This window comes from Vanessa tameamea, chromosome 13, assembly GCF_037043105.1.
Source record: "Vanessa tameamea isolate UH-Manoa-2023 chromosome 13, ilVanTame1 primary haplotype, whole genome shotgun sequence".
Lineage (NCBI taxonomy): Eukaryota > Metazoa > Arthropoda > Insecta > Lepidoptera > Nymphalidae > Vanessa > Vanessa tameamea.
The window spans coordinates 2,022,412-2,043,780 of NC_087321.1; the positions used below are offsets into that span (position 1 = coordinate 2,022,412).

The 21,369-nt window shown below is 32.0% G+C and overlaps 1 protein-coding gene across 1 annotated transcript in view; it reads left to right on the plus strand.

Moving 5' to 3' along the window:
- The first annotated feature begins 18,997 nt into the window (after nt 1–18,997).
- The window catches only part of LOC113397973 (5-hydroxytryptamine receptor), a 109,758-nt gene continuing 107,386 nt past the window's right edge, over nt 18,998–21,369 (plus strand). Inside the window, exon 1 of the mRNA XM_026636512.2 lies at nt 18,998–19,318. The gene's annotated coding sequence lies outside the window, so the exon portion shown is untranslated. The remainder of the gene's footprint in view (nt 19,319–21,369) is intronic.

Genomic DNA, 21,369 nt, shown 5'->3' on the forward strand with positions numbered 1-21,369 from the left:
GTCGAACGTTCCGTATTAAGCAACAGATGATAATGACATATTATATTAAAAAGGTTTGATAATATTTAGATGGCAAGAAATTAAATAGTTATAAAAAAAAATTTAGCTTAAATAATATTATATATCACCGTATATGACAAAACAAGTAAACGAGAAAGGGAACAGAAGGACAGGACGACTGGAGGAGGCATAGCGCTTATTCTGTACGTGATGATTTCCGCCAGTTCACTCTAATGTAAGCCGCGTAAAAAAACTTCTCGTAATTGTAATTCTTTTCAGAATTGACACAATATGATGTGCCTACGTATTATCTTTTATTAATGTAAGCAAAAATCACTGTCCATAATGGCACCTAGAAACAAGTCGATATTCGATATGCTACATTGTCAATTAATACATTATTATATGTCCTTTTTATTTTTATGTCGTTTTTGACGACCTCCGTGGTCGAGTAGTGTGTACACCGGTTTTCATGGGTACGCCACTCCGAGGTCCCGGGTTCGATCCCCGGCCGAGTCGATGTAGAAAAAAGTTTAATTAGTTTTCTATGTTGTCTTGGGTCTGGGTGTTTGTGGTACCGTCGTTACTTCTGATTTCCATAACACATCCATTCTGTTTAGCTACTTACATTGGGATCAGAGTAATGTATGTGATGTTGTCCAATATTTATTTATAAAAAAAAAAAAAATATTTATAAATATTTATATTTATGTCCTGTCGACAGTCGCCATTCTAACTTCGCACTGTAATATCGTCGTAACAATTAAATATTTTAAATTGTATTACAATACATATATCTATACTCAATTGCCTTTCATTACATCATCCACAAGAATTAAAGGCAAAATAAAAGTACAAAAATGTAAATCTGTTTAACATAGTAACGAAAGAAATCACATAACATTTCCATATTTAATATCGGTGACGCTTTGTGGAACCCTCTCTGAGCTGGACCACCGACTCGCTGTTTATTCTATTTATTTATTTATTTATTTAATATTTGGGAAACAAACAGATATAAAATATAATCTGATAACATAATACAATTTAAATATCACATTATCCAGCGAAGTTTCCACCGATTGATAAAACATAAAATGCACTCAAATATTTTAACACAATAAGATAAAAAATCTATCACGTTCATTTGTTTGTGAATTTAACGTATAAGAAATAGAAGAGAAGTTACATTTGTTACAGTACCCGTGTTTAAAGGAAAGTTAACCAATCTCATTAGGTAATTGATTTACTTGTGTGCTTTCTAAAAAAAAATTTAAAATAACTTTAAGTAAATATCACTCTGTTAGTTCAAGACCACGAAAACCCTCTCAGGGTTTCCTGGTTCCACAACACGGTAAAAGATCGACAGTCAGGTCTATTAAAATCCACTAAGTACCTAGATGATGAGATGGTTGGAATACGTAAGACAAAATTTTCATATGCTTAGTTTGTGTTAATAATTCATCTCATGAACCCGCATGAATTGGATGAGAATCTACTATAAGTGTAACCAGTTCAAAGTGTTTTCTTAAAAAATCGAAGAGGCCGTTCGCTGGCTGTGGTACATTTGCAGGTAAACTATCTATCGAGATCTAGAGATCACTTGGTGATAATTCGTTTGCTTACGATATTTGAAATATAATAGGGCTTGTAGAAATGCCAAATATAAACATTGACGACCTCCGTGGTCGAGTAGTGTGTACACCGGTTTTCATGGGTACGCCACTCCGAGGTCCCGGGTTCGATTCCCGGCCGAGTCGATGTAGAAAGAGTTTAGTTTTCTATGTTGTCTTGGGTCTGGGTGTTTGTGGTACCGTCGTTACTTCTGATTTTCCATAACACAAGTGCTTTAGCTACTTACATTGGGATCAGAGTAATGTATGTGATGTTGTCCAATATTTATATTTATTTATTTATTTAAACATTTGCATCCCATATGCGGTATGATGATGCCTTATAAGACTCGGAATGTATAACAGGATGTAGTTCGTCAGTCGCTTCAGAGAGCTACAGCAGGCGATAAATCCAGCGACTCGATACCGCGCTCGAAGCGCTTCAACAAAGCCTTTTACATCTGAAACGGGGATAAGTTGAGATTCCGCGCACCTAATTCGCTCGGAGCCGAATTGAAAAAGAGAAATTCATTCGTTCCTAAGCGCGAAACGCTTTTAGGTTTCATATTGATTCAAATCCACTGTTTGAGAAGCTTGGTTTGTTTCAACATTTCCATTTCGTAACGTGCTGTTTTTTTTTTTAATTTACTGGACCGAAAAATTGCCCGATACTTTGAAAGGAAGTTTTTTTTTTTTATTTTTATTTTATACATCAGTTCTTAACTGAATCGAGCGTTGAATGCGTCTTTTTCTTTTTTGTTTCGCCACGTAGTGTGAATATGCGTTTAAAAATATTCTAAAAAAAGGCTGTTACAAATATGACATAGAATTTTTATTTTCCAAAATGAACAGAAAGTGTATTGTAAAGTTAAGTTTTATTTTATTAACTGACTGTCTAAAGTCGGTTAACATTTACATGTTTTCCTCCGGTTTTAAGTTGCTACGAATTCACGAAGATAATTTAAAATTATTATAATAATAAGATTATTATACAAACAAACCTTTTAAGGTCAAGGTTTTATAACGATGGGTTTGATCTTAAGCAGTGAGCCAGTGAAACTACGGCTACAAGGAACTTCATATCTTAGTTCCCAAGGTTGGTGGTGCATTGGTGATGTAAGCAATGTTTAATATTTCTTATATCACCAATGTATGTGTACAGTGATGACAATTTTCCATTAAGTGCTATAAATAAAATAATTATTATTATATTAAAATTTATATGAAACTGGAACTCGACTTTTTTATATATAAAACGATCCTCTATAAAAGTTTCAATATATTTAATTTTAAGCAGTTCTACAATTCCAAATACTTCCATATCCAATGAAAAAAAGCAAACATGCCTATAGACTAGAATATTATAAATAGTATATGGCTACATCGCAACCTTTTTAAATAAAACACGTAATTTTTAATGAATAGGACTCAAATTGAACAAAAGTTTTTACAACGTAGTCTAAAATTGAAGCCGAAAGGAAAGCAATTGTTTCAAATTTATGAGCCGTTAGGGACAGAGTTCCATGCTCTTGTACACTCGGCATTTTAACTAAAGTTAACCTTGAAATGGGAGGCATAAACATTGAGTTTTAAAGAGCAAATTTTGTCAAAGTTAAGTAAAGAATTCTCGACAAATTTATACAATGATAAAATGTGAAGCTGTCTAATGGATTCATTTTCGTTTATTAGAAAAATAGTTTCTCAAAAATATTAACAGTAAGGTATCCAATTGTAAACGCCACACTGCCGATTTCCTGCATTTTTTATTATGTATGTAGGCGGACGGGCAAATGCGCCTCCTAATGTTTATTGGTTACCTTTTTTCTTCCATTGGTCATGTAAGAAATATTAATCCTTCCTTACATTGCCAATGCGCCACCAACTTTGGGAACTAAGATGTTATATCCCTGATGCCTATAGTAACAGTGGCTTATGAAACCAAACCGGAACACGACACTACAAGATATTGTTGTTAAGTGATAAAATATCTGAGACGAGTTTGTACAAAGCTCTATCACATTGTTTGATATGATGCCCACTGTACCGTTCTTTTTTCGCACTACACGTCGCCGAGAAACACTTCACCTACTGGGAACTTATTCCATTCAGCCCCGTGCGTTTCCAGAATGTTCTCCCATTTTTGGTGTTTTATATGTCGCTATAATATGTAGCGTTGATATCCTTTTTTATATGAGACATTGTAAAAACTCATGGGTGTGACCACTTACTATCATTCGGTCCCTTTATACATATGCCTCGAAAGGCAATAAACAAAAACATGGCAGAATTTCATCCGGTACATACAGTTATCCTAGTTAACCACGTTAACGTATAACAAAATGGATAGCGAGATTAAACGAAAAAAAAAAAAATCATCCGCGTAGAAATGTGCTTGTGTATTTAACCTGTAATTAAATTTTTATATTACGGACTTATTTATGGAGTAGCCATGCCAGCAACATTTTTTCGTAAAAATATTATTAAATTTTAATTAAAATAAAAAGCACTTAGTTTCACTTTAATTAAGAATGCGAGTCAAGTCTCACACGCTTTGTAAACTATACTAAAATTAATGATCGGATGTGCTCAAAATATATATTGTTGTTATTATTATATATATATTTATATATATAGTTCCAACTGACTAGTGGAACTAATATTGACCGTGTACTTTTGTTGCTGATAACAATAATTACATAATAGTCAATAGTTTAAAATTAAACAGGGCGAAACTGCAAAGTGCCTCGTATTATATAATAATATTATATTCTTTAAACAATTATATTTCATAGTTTTAAGCTTACTGAATGTTCTAGTACAAGCATTATGTATTTGGCGAGTAGGCTATCTTGAGATGCTGAGATTATTCAGAGACGGATACAGGTATGAGGCTACCCGTTACTCAAAGACCGAATAAATATTTTATTTATGACACGTTACATTTATACTGACTGATTAATAAATTAAAATATTTCAATAAGAAATTGTTGTGATTTCGTCATCATGCCAAATATGAAGTAGAACTAAAAAGGCGATGTGATGACGGGCCCAGTGTATTGGTCAAGTAGTTTTGCAACTATTCATTACAAAAACAATATCCATATTTATTAGTATAGACACATAGATAGGTGGATTATTTACACGAAAATAATAGGACTTAAACTATACTATACTTTACTTTGATAAGCCCGTCTAGGTTAGATATCCACTCATCAGATATTCTGGCGCCAAACAACAATGCTAAATTTTGTTGTGTTCCGGTTTGAAGATTGAGTAAGACATTGTACATTAGAGATAACATCTTAATTCCCAAGGTTGGAGGATTGCTATAGGAATGGTTAACATTTCTTCCAATCTATATATATTCTGTCAATGTTCTGGCAGTGCTACCCCTTATCATCATGTTGCCCACTTGACCGTCCACCTGCCTATGAAATAAACTGTTTATATATCCGTGAAAAGTGTATTGAATGAAAAACATAAACTCTGCATGTGTATATTATTAAAGCCGAAAAATATCAATTTTCCAACTAAATTCACGACTATTACAAACGTGTCCGCCACGCTGGACACTGGACGGTGTGCAATTACTCTATGGAATACATTTAAGGAATACAGCGGAAAACCAACAAATATATTTATTTTAATCTAACCATTGCTTTTAGTATAATTTGAAAAAAAAAACTTTAGTCAATTTTCTATATAAAACGTTTTGATTTAAATTAATTTTCGTTTAATAATATAGGTAGGTCAACTATGATATAACAAAAATATAAAGACAATATTTTTCCATTATTAAGCAATACACATTTGATCAGGTCAGTATAGATCCACAACTTCTTGATATATTCTATTTAAAATAACATCAAGCAGACACATAACACAATATTATCTTATTATCCGTATTGGAAAGCGTAATAAATTAATGGTTTATCCCGAGTCAGTGTCTACGGGTTCAAGGAGGCCCCTATCAAGGAGGCCGTTCTCGTTTACCTTTCTGAAATAAAAAAAAAAGATTCCTGTACGTTGCCTAAAGCGATAACGCCGCTTTAAAAAACTGATCCGGCATTTTATATGTATTGTTTGTGTAAAATATATATCAATAAAGAATGATTGAAAAAATTTAATCTCAGTCCGAAATTTATTTATCGGAAACGTTAAGTAAAATGAAAAATTTTCGCTTTAAATTAATTTTGTTTTTATTCCAATTATTTTTTGGAATATTCGTAATGTTCTATTGTGGCAAAATAATGAGATCACGACCACCTAACTGGGTCACTTCATAACAGAGCGAACGACGAACCTTTCTCTACTAAAAACTTGTATAAACTAATTATTAAATTGTAATTATAACATCATATAACAAGTAGAATTTATAGCGACGTAACAATAAAAAATAATCTCTTATAATTAAAACTAATTATTGTATCGTGAGGAGTCGCGAATAAAGAACCATGATTTTTTTCCGTCCCGATTTTCACTTATCGATATAATGAACAAATAATTTTAATATTGATGAGTGATTTTAATTCTTTATTAACAACCCTACCTTGATAATAGTCAAAATCGCTGAAAGAAAGCGCCGAAACTACATATACTGTAAAAATAATTTCGAACACAGTCCTATTTCAAAAACACACTGTATAAAAACCATTCCAAGTAATTGCCCCGTGCCGATAATGAAAATAATATTTTGTCTTTATTACTACGTTTTAAATTATTAAAAAATATAATTTTATTATTTTAAATAATAACATCAAGACATACCCGCTATTGGGCCATTTGTAAGAAGTACCATCAAACCCTGGGGTGCTAATCTTCAAATGTGATATGAGATAAAAATTGAACTACATTGATCATCATCATCATCAGCTTTTTATATTTTAACACTAAAATTTCTAATCACTTATGACTTGGACCATTGAACATGTCGCCTAGCAAATCCGACGGTCTGCTATTGTCCACGAACTAGTTATAGCTGGTAATAACCAGTTATAATTACTGCGGAATGGACTAGAAAATGTCTTTGTGTGAATTGCTTAGATGCTTACATTCATTTAACTGGTTCTTATATGGGGTTAATATAATTACACCAAGTGATTTCAACGTGAATGCGTTTATTATACTGGATGTAGGGCTTACTACGTGCCTACCTAATTAGTTATCATCCACATCCAATCATCAGGTTCCCGTTATATATGTAATGGCTTTATTTGAGTGGCATTTATTTATTTCATCTCGGTAATTTTATCAGAAAAAATTCTAATAATAAATATACTAATAACCTACATCGTACGCACCATTTACTCTTCATCTCCAAAGATATTAAAAAAAAATGAAATAAATATGCACAGTATGAATTCTTTATTTTTAGCTTTTTCCTCCAAGCTATCAAACACAAGATTTTTTTTATTTACATTGGAATATTAAGTAACTCGATACTATGGGTACCTTCAGCTTATTTTACGTAATCGTTACGCGTTAATCAAGACGCAATCCTGCGGCCTTATAAATCGGAGGGGTACGAGATGTTGTGCTGACCTGTGCCACACGCAAATAAAGGGCATAGGAAATGTACGGTTCGTATCGTCGCATATAATATAATCGTAAACGATGGTCAACAATGTATATCCAACTCTTAAAGATACTTTGTGATTCTGGATTCCAATGGACTGTAAGCTAATATAGCTACAGTTAAAAGGACCATATCCTGCGGATTATTGGAGAAAGGTCTTCATCTTCCTACAATTTAAATACATTCAGGAAAGGTTTTACAATCAAATAGTCCTTAAGCCCGTTTGTTTTGAAACCATTACAAATTATAAAAAGTAATAAAATATTAAGTCCAATCAGATAGTACGTTGGTTTTTCTAGTCTGTAACTCCTATACAACTACATTCCGTTTTCTTATTTTATACTCAAACGTTCAATCTTCTTTAAGAATTTTCTAGAAAGATTTCCAGAGGCTTGTTGATTAGTCTATCACAGATAGATTACTACTACTCTTTGTTTCCTTGGTAAGACTTAACTGCCGATACTAATTTATAAAGATACGTATCAAAGCCAGAGAATTTTCATTCTATATATGTATGTAATGAAAATATGTGAATGTTTCCTTGTTTGTCTTATGAGACAGGCGTTTTGGTATAGTTCCATAAACATACAATTTACATGCGTATGAGTCGTACTTTTAATAAATTCGTGCAACACCTACCGAATCTAATATGATAGTTTCTTATGAAAATGGATCCAATATCTTAACGATTTTTCCATACGAGACAAAACGGTGACATGGGCAACCTAATGGTAAGTCATCCCCCCCCACAGACAGTGACGCTGAAAAAATTGCGCCACCAACCTTGGGGCACCTACGTCCCTTCTGAATGCAGTTCCAGACCAGCTTGGAAATGTTATAAAAATTTGGTCAACAATTTTGTCTCACGGGAGTAACAAATGTTCGGACAACTAAATAATGTGTTTTAGTCCCTATTGTTATATTACTATTAATTTATTCTGCTGTATGGTTTCAAATATTCATCATAAACATAAACAACCGTTTACTTTTAAAGCGTGTTGTTTAAAAGTTCTTTGGACGTGATGAGAGTAAAAATTCCAAGGTCATTTGCAAATTTGAAATTTTATTTCTACTGATTTGTACGTCATTTTCGTTTAGGATCTTTAAAAATAAATAATACAATGATGACATGACAAATTCATATTCTCGTCACTTCGTTAGGTAGTATCTACCTACTCATCAGATATCCTACCGCTAAACAGCAGTATCTAGAATTGTTGTGTTCCGGTTTGAAGGGTGAGTGAGCCAGTGTAACTACAGGTACTAGGGACAGAACATCTTAGTTCCCAAGGTGGTGGCGCATTGGCGGTGTGAAGAATGGTTAATATTTCTTATAGCGCCATTGTCTATGGGCGATGGTGACCACTTAACATCAGGTGGCCTATTCGCTCGTCCGCCTACCTATATCATAAAAAAAGAGTATTCTTGTGCGTTATTTCAAATGCCATTACATTCAAAATTACAAAATCGGTGCTAAACATAATCTGAAGTTGAATTCTATATTTAATTTGTATCATAAATTATAAAATTAATATTTAAAAAAAAAAGTGTAACCAAAATATTAATTATTAAAATAACAAAAGATCTGAACTAATTTAAATTAAAAAAAAAAATCTGTCACTAAGCTACTAAAGCAACTGCCCATATATGTAGGTAAATACTGTATAAACAGTTGTCGTAAGTATGGCAGACAGTTTGTAAAAAATGAAAACCTTAGTAGGGTAAATGCCTCAGAAAAATAATATACAACAAATACAGTACGCTTATAGTAAAGTACTCGTCGTATATTGTGTGAACCGCCCAAATTGTTCGTTTTATTTAAATGTAAAAGGCTTTCGAGTGAACTAACAAAAAAGGTTGGCCAAAAGGAGAAATTACATTTTCTACTGTCACCTCAGACATAGGGGAGGGCCATTGTGCAACTTTGATTTGGGGTCTGCGTTTTATGACGTCATTAATAGGGATTACGGAATGTACGTCACTAGCACATTGTTTCCTTTTAAGTTTAAAATTTTATACTAAAAATTATCTTTCTGTGTTTTTTTTTTTAAATATGGAACGTGCATTTCGAAATTTTTGTAACAAGATTGAAATATTTTAGATGTAGTGAGCATTACATCGGTAAATTCGCTGGAACAGACAGATCATCTACCTTGACCGCTTAATCTATTGAAAGCGGAGCGAAGAGTTAAAGATATTTCGATTAGCAACTACAGCTTCATTAAAAATGGTAAAGTCAAGAACAAATAAAGAAAAAAATTTTCACAAAAAAAAAAACATTTTCATTCAATCCCGTTCATTTTAATTATTCAGAGTACTAGAAATAACGAAAATAAAATTATATATTTTTTTTTTTTACAAATTTAAAAAGAAAAAAGTTTTTTTTTTCAGAACCAAGTCTTTTGATTTTTTATTAAAAAAAGTTTTGTTTTTACTTGTTTTAAAAGAAAAGGGATATCACATAAGATCTATAACGTTTCAACACACAACAGGGTTTAATAGAAAGTCGAGGATTTTCGGTGTCAAGGAGAATCTATATTACCTTTATATACGTTTCAAAACGCTTGCTCGATACAGCCCGTAATATTTGTGAACCACAAACGGTATACAGCCTTGTTGGTAGCATAGGGTAAAGTTGTCGTTCTTCGAGATATTAAATTATTCCATAATATACAAAAGTATAGATGTGTGTCAAAAATCAGCTTTGAGCGTAATTGGTAAAAATCCTGGGTTTATTGTTAGTGCAACGTATTTATATATTACATTAGAATAACTCTTTTTTTTAAGTATAATAATTTCTCTTTTCTAAAACCAACGAAAATATATTAATTAGTGTTAATGAAATATATGTTTGACGGTGAGGTATTACATAATATAAGTCTAACTACTACTATTTACTAAGATATGTTCAATAAAAATCAAAATATACTTTATTCAAGTAGGCTTTTACAAGAACTTTTGAATCGTCATTTTACAAAACTATATTAAGTGAAGCTACCAACGGTTTAAAATAGATTCTACCGAAAATAAACTCAGCTCTTTTCCAACGTTTAAAATACAAAGTCATTCTAGTTAAATACAATGATATATAGGTAATATATCCTGCCTGGAAGTCAACAAGTATAAGTATTAGCTCCACGCTTTTTATCATCTATTATAAATAGTATTGCAAATGGTAGACGTTGGTACTAAGCTAATACATTTTTATGCGAACTTGGAACAAAGTAGAGATTTAATCCACACAATTTCCAATTTTGTATTTACTTCGGCCAATAAAAAAAAAAATTGACCAAAGTAAACAAATAAAATTCCTAAAACATGTGACGTAGCTGTTAGATTTTATAAGCTGTGATGGGTATCGTTCATTGTTCGTCACCTTTTCTTTCATCTCGCTTTTTCGTTTAATCTTTCATTTGATACGGAATTACTTCTCACCGAGCTCCCTTATGTCCATATTAGTTTAGTATTTTTATTGTTTTCAGAGTCGAGACAGTTTAGTGGATTGAAACACATAACATATTTACGGATCGGTCGCGAATAGTTGCGAGGGCAGCCAAAACTGAATTTTAAAGTGATTAATTTTTTATTTGGGATTAATTAAAAATATTTTTCAATATTGGTCCACAATTGACGCAAATTAGTAAGCATAATATGGCCTCGAAATTGAAATCTTCTGTGCACTGGGTTGGGAATTATAAATAAAATTAATAAGCCTCTTTTCCGCTTGAGGAGATAGTTTGGAGTTTCTTATATTACGCTTCGTGTGGGGGTATACACATATGGCATAATATCGTTTTCAGAATACATCATAAATAATAAATCATTCGATTTCGTTGTCTTCGTTGTAAAATCTGTCACTGGAATAATTCTCCTCAAAAAGAGGGAAAACCTAAGGTCAGCGATAGAACTTTTACAGGATAGTACTTTAATTTTAATATGGAATACATTATTATAAATTATAATTTATAATACATATAACAAGTTGGACAGGATAGGTCATTAACAATATCCACAAAGCAGACTAATTTGTTAATGGCAATCAACGTTTGCGCGTGTTAAAATAAAAAATAAAAAAATCTAAGGTTATCTATCGCTCCTGCACGTCTCTGTACAAACAGAACGCTTAATCTCACAATGTAAACGCACATTAAGGTTGCGAGACGTTGTGAACCACTAACATTAAATACATACATAAAAAAATATATAATCTTTATCCGGAAGGACGAGACTGATTCACTTAACGATAAGGGATCGTAAGAAAATGGCCCCAAAGGTATATCGTGGTCCCGGAAAGCTGAAATCGACGGTTCCGTTACTTAATTGAATGTTGACTTTCTTTTTTTTATGATATCATTATGCGGACGAGCATATGGGCTACTTAATGGTAAGTGGTCACCACCGCCTATAGACAATGGCACTGTAAGAAATATTAACCTTTTCTTACATCGCCACCAACCTTGGGAACTAAGGTGTTATGTCCCTTATGGCTTTAGTTACATTGGAATTGTTTCACTTTCAATAAAAAGACGCAAAATAAATTGAATTTATTATATAATTATACTTTATCTGTACTTGTAAATGAAGAGTCATCTTTTTTGTAATACATTGTAATTATGAGTATGTTATTATATACATACGTCATGTCACGTTACTTTAAGACCTCGTAGTATACAACATTGGTGTGTATTTCACCCATTAGGGTAGAATACACAGAAACCATTAAATTCGTATCTACTCATTTTTAATCAGTTGCCCATAAATAAAGTTTCATGTTTCTTCAAAAACGACGGACTTCCAGACTAACCTTTATACGAAATGTCAACCCCTATTTCCCCCTTAGAGGTAGAATATCCAGAAAGGCTTAGATACGTATTTAGTAATTTTTAATCAGTTTCCCAAAAATAATGTTTGAAGTTTTTTACATGATGGACTTCTTAGTTCGTATTAACGATCAATTAGGAATACGTGGGCAAAATCAACAATTCGAATTGCGAAGTGCTCATAATATTAGATATATATATCTAATATTATTTTTATATATTATTACAAGCAGTTTTGACTTTGTCCGGGTGAAATATAAATTATCATATCCGGCACGATTTGGGAACCTTCAAGAGCGTACTCCTTCCTCAAAGGCCGGCAACGCACCTGCAAGCCCCCGGTGTTGCAGATGTCCATGGGCGGTGGTAGTCACTTTCCATCAGGTGAGCCTCTAGTTTGCCACCTATGACATAAAAAAAAATCCAAGGCCAACTCAAATACTCAGAAAAAAAAAACATCGAAATCAGTTCAACCGTTCGGGAGGAGTTTAGTAAAATACAGACGTAAATTTATATAAATGCAAAGATATATATCATCTACTTTAGAACACGACATATACTGCTACTTATATAATCTTATATTCTTATAAAATAACATGTCCTGACTGACTGATCCATCATCACCAAAAAAACTATTAAATTTAGGGCCATGCAATTGGATGAATAGGGTATTTTCATTGAGTAGACACCCACTAAGAATGGAATTTTGGAAATTCTGCCCCTAAAGGGTCCAATAGGGGTGGAAAATTGTATGGAAAGTCGCCATTTGAAATCGGGATTTAGACTTCTATTAATAAGTTTAAGACGGGTTTTTTTAAAAATTTATCAGACGAAAGTTAGGATGAAAGATTGTATCGAAGTTCGTGATTTGAAATAATAAAAATGAAAATCGGTATGAAGTTAAATGTTTATGAGTAAAATCCTTTGAGAATTCATCTTTCAAGTAGGTAAAATTGGAGATGAAATAATATCTCCAATGTACGGATACACGGCTACTTAAAAGCAAAAATTTGTCGGTTTTCCCACTTCGTGACTTTTGATTTTAGTATATAATTCTACTATAGAAACGCTTTAGCACCATTTATGTTTTTAGCCGAACCTAATGTTAGGTCATCAGCAATAGTCCGTTAATTAATCATCCAAATGCCCAAAGTTCGTTGTAATTAGTCCTTTATTGAAAAGTTTGCAAAACACGAACAAAGACCACGATTTCGTTCATGATGAGTTTTGATTGATTATTCATACTAACATACGTATATTTGTTAACGAACGGGTCTTTTTTTTTTTAAATGTATTTATTTAAATTAGTAGGTAACCAGGCACGTCGACTACCTGTTTTCACTTAAGTGTTGACTTAAGCGTAAGAAAATAAGAAATTCTTTTAAGTTGTGTATTTTATCTTAATCGTGATATAAATATTCTCATTTTCTTCGCAATATACAAAATTCCTGCACAATTCTATTATATGTGTATATTTTACTTCATGCATCAAAGTGGACAGGCAAAACTCATTTTAGTTAATAAGTAAAGTTAATTTATCTTGAAACAACACTTAGTTGAAACTAAACGTGCGAAATGAGTTAAAACTAAATCCTTTCCAGAGATTAAGTTGTCCTTTCGTTACAATTTTTTTTGAATACTAGTTGTGTTGTTGCGATTAAAAAAATACATGTCAAAATATTTTTAGCAGTCAATGTGATTCTATATTTTTTATATAATACTAGTTACCGCCGTTTGATGGGATGGGGGGTGATTGAATGTTATTGTCGATTGTTAAATATATTATCGAAATCGCAATTCACGAAAGAAAAATGTACCTTAAAAAGGATTTTCTAAGGTTCAAACAAACGAAATGATCCCGGGTACGTTTAATCCTGACGTCTAATGAAAAGAAAGAACTTTTAAAAGATTAAAAGTTAAAACAGATGATCGAAGAAATTGACGAAAAAGAAAAAGAGATACAAATTGAACACTTAAATGACTTTATATTCTAAAGAGATAATCTGCAGTGCGATTCTGTAAGAATTCACTTCGTATGTCACTCGTAAAATCTTTTATTTACCGTGATACGCCATTTTGATACGTATACCCAATAAAATTTATAATTATTATAGACAATATCACATTTCACATTCCGACATTTCAAGCCCGTATTCTGCGGTGAGTATCGAGTTTCTTCTCACAGAATTCCTCTACTGGAATCTTTGATAGATACGTGTCATAATTGTAGACTGTTTTCGACCAAGACAGACATTATAAATGTAGAATAGCCCTCTACGCAGGAGACATTGTAGTTCTCAAGTATGTCCACAAACACAGTTTACTCGCAAATGAACTACTTGGTGGCATGACTTTGTGCAAACCCGTTTGGGTAGATCATCCACCATCCACTCAACATATTTTCTACCGCCAAGCAGCGATACTAAGTATTGCTGTATTTAAGTTTGAATGGTGAGTGAGCCAGTGTAACTACAGGCACAAGAAGCATAACATCTTAGTTCCCAATTTCGGTGGTGTATCGGCGATGTAAAGAATTGTTAAAAAAAAATAACGAGCCAGTATCTATGGGCAGTGGTAGCCTATTTTCCCACCCACCTGCATATATAAATTATAAAAAATATCCTCATAACCCAATGGGATGGCATTCCAACAGAACCGGGCCGGGTGTAAACCCAGTCTTCGATTAAGAATTCGCCATCTCGATATCTCTATATGGACTAAAGTGTCTTCAAGATATAAACTATTTGAAATCGGAGCACATCTGGCAAGAAGCATCCATTAATGAAAACAATAGACAATGACACGATGTAATGTAATATTCTGTTATTAAATCGAAAAGTTATTACATTTAGCGACATTGAAAAGCAAAACCATTTGTTTGTTAGATAAATATATATTAAAAACCGCAAAATACATATAATCTATACTTGGTGTTGAGCTCTATGCAAGTCCGTCTGGGTAGGTATTCATCAGATATTCTACCGCCCTACAGTAATACTTAGCATTGTATTGTTAAAATCCACAGCAATTTTTAAAGCGATTTTAAGGCATTTTCTACCTCACACAACCACTTTAAGGATCCAGCTTCCGCCGGTAGTTTTTCCGAACAGATACGACTTGGTAACCTTCAAGAACAGTGCCTATTCATTCCCTAAAGGCAGACAATGCACCTGCAAAACCCCTGGTATTGTATATATTGCTCTCCATCCGTATAACAATAATAATGCTATATAATTTGTATCAGAGTAATCAAACATCATTTTATCTTTAAAATGGCATCAGTGTTCAAATTTTTCGTCAAGAAATATATTTAACATGCAACTACAAGTACAACAAGACTAAAGTTTACATATAACATATAGTATTTGCTAATATTAACCCACTTACTAATTATTATATGCAAAAGACTATTAATTTTATATTTGTCCTTCTTTCACGCTGAAACATAAAAATTGATCGACGTCACGTCACGGGACACGCGGCCGATGTGAAACGTCGAAATTGATGTAGGTATATTGAGAAAATCTAACAAAATAACATAAGTATTACGTAGTTCTTTTCGGTAGAATCTACTTTCTGAACCAGTATCTTTAATTAATAGCTAGTACATTTAATTCACTAACATTACGATGCAAAAGTGCTTTCATGAACCTACTTGAATAAAGAATATTTTGGTTCGATTTGTTTTGAACCAGTACGAGAAAATTAACTGTTTTTTTTTTCCGCAAATTATGCTTACAATCAAACTTACAATTAAGGGTATATTTTCGTTAAAATGGCCTGGAGGTTTAAAGACGTGTTTTTTGTTGGTTTAGGTTTGTTATTTGATAAAAAATATTAGGCTTTGTGCGTACCTATCTGGGTAGATACCACCCGGACTTCATATATACTACCGCGAAACAGCAATACTTATAATAGTGTGGTTGTGTTCCGGTTTGAGGGGTGAGTGAGTCAGAGTAACTACATAACGACATAACATCATATCTTCGATCCGAAGGTTGGTGGCGAATTGGTGATGTAAGTAATGGTTAATACTTCTTAAGGTTCCAATGTCTATGGGCAATGATGACTACGTGTTATTAGTTGGTTCATTTGCCCGTCGACCTGCCTTATATATATAAGTATGTATTATTTACGGGCTCTTTTCAATCTTTGGCGTTTCAATTATCTAAGGATAAAAGAATCTGAGTGCTCATCTCACAAAATTAATAAATCAATTTCAACGAAATTCAATTAACTTAAGAACATGAACATAACTAATACTCTACATAGAGTATCATAATAAAATTTGTCTATGGTCACAGAAAATTGGCAAATTTCACGGAAAAGTCTAGCGATTCCGAAAAGTAAGTTTTACATTGCACTTATCCTTATCTAATAGGAGTATTTAATTGTTGATTAAACTTAGTTTTAGAAATATAGACCAACTCGCATTGCCTTTGAATTCATAATTAAGGGTTAAAACGTTCAGTACGCTCAGCCTTCGTTAAGAAACCCGATGTCAAGGTTTCGAAATACCGATACTAGACTATTCTGTCTTCTCATTAGTCATTAAACGTGTTCGTTATTCAAATCAACCGAAAACCGTTAATAGACTGACTTAACATATTTAATGTTATTGAAACAAAATTACTATTAGTAGCCACCTCATAATTTATATTTGTAATGTTTTAAAGTACCTTAATTTTTCTTCTGTGATTGAGCTGCTGATGTGATGTTTTGTAAATTATCATTTAAATATATTAGTTATAATAGTTTATACTTTATTAAACAGCATTTTATAATAGGGCTGTGCTAGGGAATTTGCTACAACGTGGGTATTAAAATGTTGGTTTGTTCATCGAGGAACTTTCCATTCCCCAGAATTTAAACCTACATATTGAACTATCACTAAACTAATTATTATTTAAATATATTCAGAGGCTCAACGTCACCAGAACTATATACATTATAAGACCTCATGTTGTATATATATAAAATATAATGCTTGTTTTCGTATTCTATGTTGAATTTATACATACTCATTGTTCGTGTCGAGGAGTTGAAACTTAATACTACAAAAGAAGGCGTGAAGCTTATCGGACATTTTTAGAAGGCAACGCATGTGAACTATATATTTTTTTTATATAATAGAAGGGCATTAAAACTATTGTGTTATGTTACTCCATTAGAAATCAATCGTGTCAAAGACAAAGAACGTAAAAATGAGCTAATTTAGATAAAACTATAACCAGAGTCGTAATGTTTTGTGTTGTGTCAATTTTTTTTTTTTTTTATTAATTAAAGTATTTATTTACCTGATTACCTCACTACCAGCCATTTCATCGTCAAACCGCCATTAACTTTGGGAACTAATATTATATATCTCGTACCTGTAGATACACACGATTACTGAGTATTGCTGTTTGGAGGTAGACGATGTGATGAGTTGGACCTACCCTGACTTGCATAAAGCGCAGTCCACCAATTAGTCATATCACCTTTTTTAGTAACATTTTTATGTGCCATATCATTTAGGCGTATGCAGAATTATTATTAAAAAAAAATAAGCAGTCGTGTCTGCATATAAAAACCAATCAATAAAATTATACCCAAAATAAATGCGTATTATATGTACCACTCATAATAAATTTATTAATTTTAATGCGACGTCATAATTGATGTCGTACAAAACCAGTTAAATTGAACTTTGCATTAATATTATTATAAGAGACTAATAGAATTAAATGTAATATCGTTATTTGTTTATAATTGTTGGAAAATTAAAGTATATTTACTAAAACAAGAATATATAACATGTAAATTACATCAAAAGTAATTAACATTGTAAAATTCAAGTGTTTGATAATAATCAACGTACTATTTCTCCGTGTGAATTATTCCAAGTCTCTCAGTTGGGCGAAGTCGCTGACAGAATTTAGCGGTAAATTACTGTTACTATTCACAACATTTTATAATAAAATTCCATATTAAAATTCCCGTAGAATACGTACGTACGTTATTTCACAACTTATATTTGTTACGAAATGTAAAAAAAATATTTGATAAAAGCCTGGAGTTAGTTTGCGTTCATTTTCTCGCATCGTAATATATAAATATTATAAGTACTCGTTATTATATATGCCGCTCGCGGCGACGCTTGCAAATAGGGGGAGTGGATGTTTGAGGGGAGGGGGAGTTGATAAACTATCTCTGTTTAAAGTTTCATCAAAATCCGTAGAGCCGTTCGTCTAAGTAACAAATATCAAGATTTTATTGATTTTAATGACCTTGTAAAATGACGATTTACAATTGCTTGTAACGTAATGTAAAATAAAAGTATTATATTAATTGGACTTGTTAATTTATTTAGTTAGTAAAAATCATAATGATGTCATACCGACCTATTTCGGCCACAGCGCCCAATCTCAAGGAGACATATTATAGTGCACAAGTGTGTGCACAAACACAGGACTGTCTATTCCTATAACTCGAAGGATGAGAAATCCGATACAATAGGAAAAGTTTCAGGCACAGGACGGCTAAAAACATTTCCGAATTCCAGACTCCGGATTGTTCCTGAATATTTGTCGATACAAAAACCAATATTTTTTACTGGCCCAACATGAACCTAATCTGTTTCCTTATCTACCCACTAGACCAATGAGTCGCTAAAAATATATAATTATAATATAATAATATATTATATAAATATATAGTTATATTCGTCTACAAAAAAATTTTATTCGATACAAGAAATCTAAATAAATAAAATCTAAGTTTTATCGTTTGAAAAATATTAAATACTCATAAAAACACCTAGTACGTGTTGTAGGGCGTTGATAAACCAATTTTCCGGACGCTAGAATATCGCTTTTGCCACATTAGAGCGGGAAGCAAACATCGCACATTCGGAAAAAGGACAATGCACAAAGACCGTACCTAATTTTTCGCACTAACTCAACGGAGTCTGCAAAGGCGAAATCAACAGTTTTGCGCGCGCCACGGTTCACCCCTCAGTGGCTCAGTCTAACCTTGTCCGTTGTACTGAGCGTTCGTTTCCAGCCGCACTAACATAGTACGAATATAACATTCGAAATTTGAATTTATTTCAAACGCGATTTTTTTTTTGGATTTTTGACGTCACTTTATTTTCTTTATCACTTCAAACGTTTGAATTATTTTTTGTGATAAGTGTTGTGATTTGTCATATTGCATATGATGTGGTACATCAAAGATATGGGGTAACTTTATTATGATGGCATGATACGAATCGAAATGACAAAATGATTACCAGAGATCTGAAACGGCACTGAAAGTATAGCGGCCAGGTAATGTACACTTTTTTTTATCATTTTAGAATAATTCCTTAGATTATTAATTTTTTACAGGCCGAAAAATAAAAACAATTTATTTATTCAATTTTAATTTTGAAAGAGATGTTTCTTTTTTCGAAATTCGAAAAAAAAAAAAAAAATATAATCACGGTAGAAAATATTTTGTAATGTTCGATAAATAAAGTAATATATTTGGTTTATGATAAAAAAATAAAGCACAGATACAAAATATAATTGTTAAAACTCGAAAAAGTTTGTATTACGTACAATTTATTACTATAACATTTTAAACTTAATACCGAGAAAATATACCTTCATTTTTATTATTTTACGAGATTTGTGTTTATTTCAACAATATATTATTTTACAAGCAATCATTTTATAAATAAAATATTTTTAAAATAATGAACTTCAGCATTGGCCTAAACATTTTTATAGAGATAATTATATTCGTGTATTTTGTAAGTTTAAAAGTCACGTACAAAACTCATAATTAAATTGTACGTAAGTCAAGTTTCCAATAAAAACTAATTCATACATATCAAGAAACATGTACTGTAGTTATACAATATAATTACTTACAAGAAATCTTCCTAAAAGGACAAAAATTATAAAATATGACAAATCAAATTAGTAATAAGAGTTTTAATGTACTCATTGAATATTTCGAGTAAACGAGAAATCTTTTAATATATTAATTTCTTTATGTAACTTTTACAAGAGAGCTTAATAAATACGATTCGAGCAAATCTTGTTCGTGTAGAAAGTGTAGTGATAGAAAAAATATGCTTCGTCTCTTCTAGCTTAAGTTATATATATGTAGTATAAGTTATGAAAGTTTTATTTAATATTCGAATAAGGAACACATTCCTATTTTATAAAAAATAAATTCATAAAACAATTACTCTGTAGTTCAAACACTCAAACGATAAAATGTATACATTTAATCTTATTGGATAAAATATTTAGTTTTTTTTTTGTGTTGTACAAAGCCAGTACTAAGCTTTTTAAGGCCAAGGATTTTATAAAGAAACAATTTGACAGTCAATTGGACAAAACAGCTCTGCTTCGAGCTACATAAATGTTGTTTATAATTGTATGTTTTTAGTTATATTTTGAAAAGAAAATTAAATTATTAATTAGGAACACTGGCAAACGACAAAAGACAAAAAAAACGAAGAACGAAAATGAGTTTCGATAGTTTTTGGGTTTTTAGTTTTTTGAGATAGCGATTAAATATTAATTGAATGCATTGATGTTGAATATATCTTATAAGAATATTTGCAGTGTTTCTTTGTATATTATCTGAGTTTTCTATACAATTAATCACAGTCGATGATAAAGGATAACATCGTTAGGAGACAAGTTTGGATTGGATAAAAATCTCCGTAATTAATTACTATAGTGGAGCACTTTTCATTTTTTTATACATATTTATTCTGGTATATTAACAATAAATATATTTTAAGATTTTTTTAAATAGAGACATATATTTTTTTATTTAATTGGTGACCCGATCGTCATGATGTTAAGTGGTCACCACCGTCCACGGAGGTCGGTGCTGTTAGAAATATTAACCACCCTTATGCCTATACACTGGCACACTCACCCTTCAAGCTGGAACACAACAGTACCAAGTGGTGGCAGAATACCTTATGAGTGGATGGTACCTACCCAGGCTGGCTTTCACAAAACTCTACCTCTAAGTAAACATCAACAACAAGTACTTAAATAAAATGAAACAAAATCTAAAATTAAAATACACACTAAATAATATACTAATCTAATCAGAACACTTGATTTTTTCACATTTTAACAATAACAAGTTGCTACACAAGAAACAATTTGGATTTACAAGGGGTCGCTCGACAACTGACGCTGGTGTTGAGCTCGTTAAAAATATATACAAGGCCTGGGAGGAGTCACAGGATACCTTAGGGATATTTTGTGATTTATCTAAGGCCTTTGATTGTGTGCAACACGAAACTTTGGTCAGGAAGCTACGTCATTATGGAATTAGGGATACTGCACTCAGTCTTCTCATT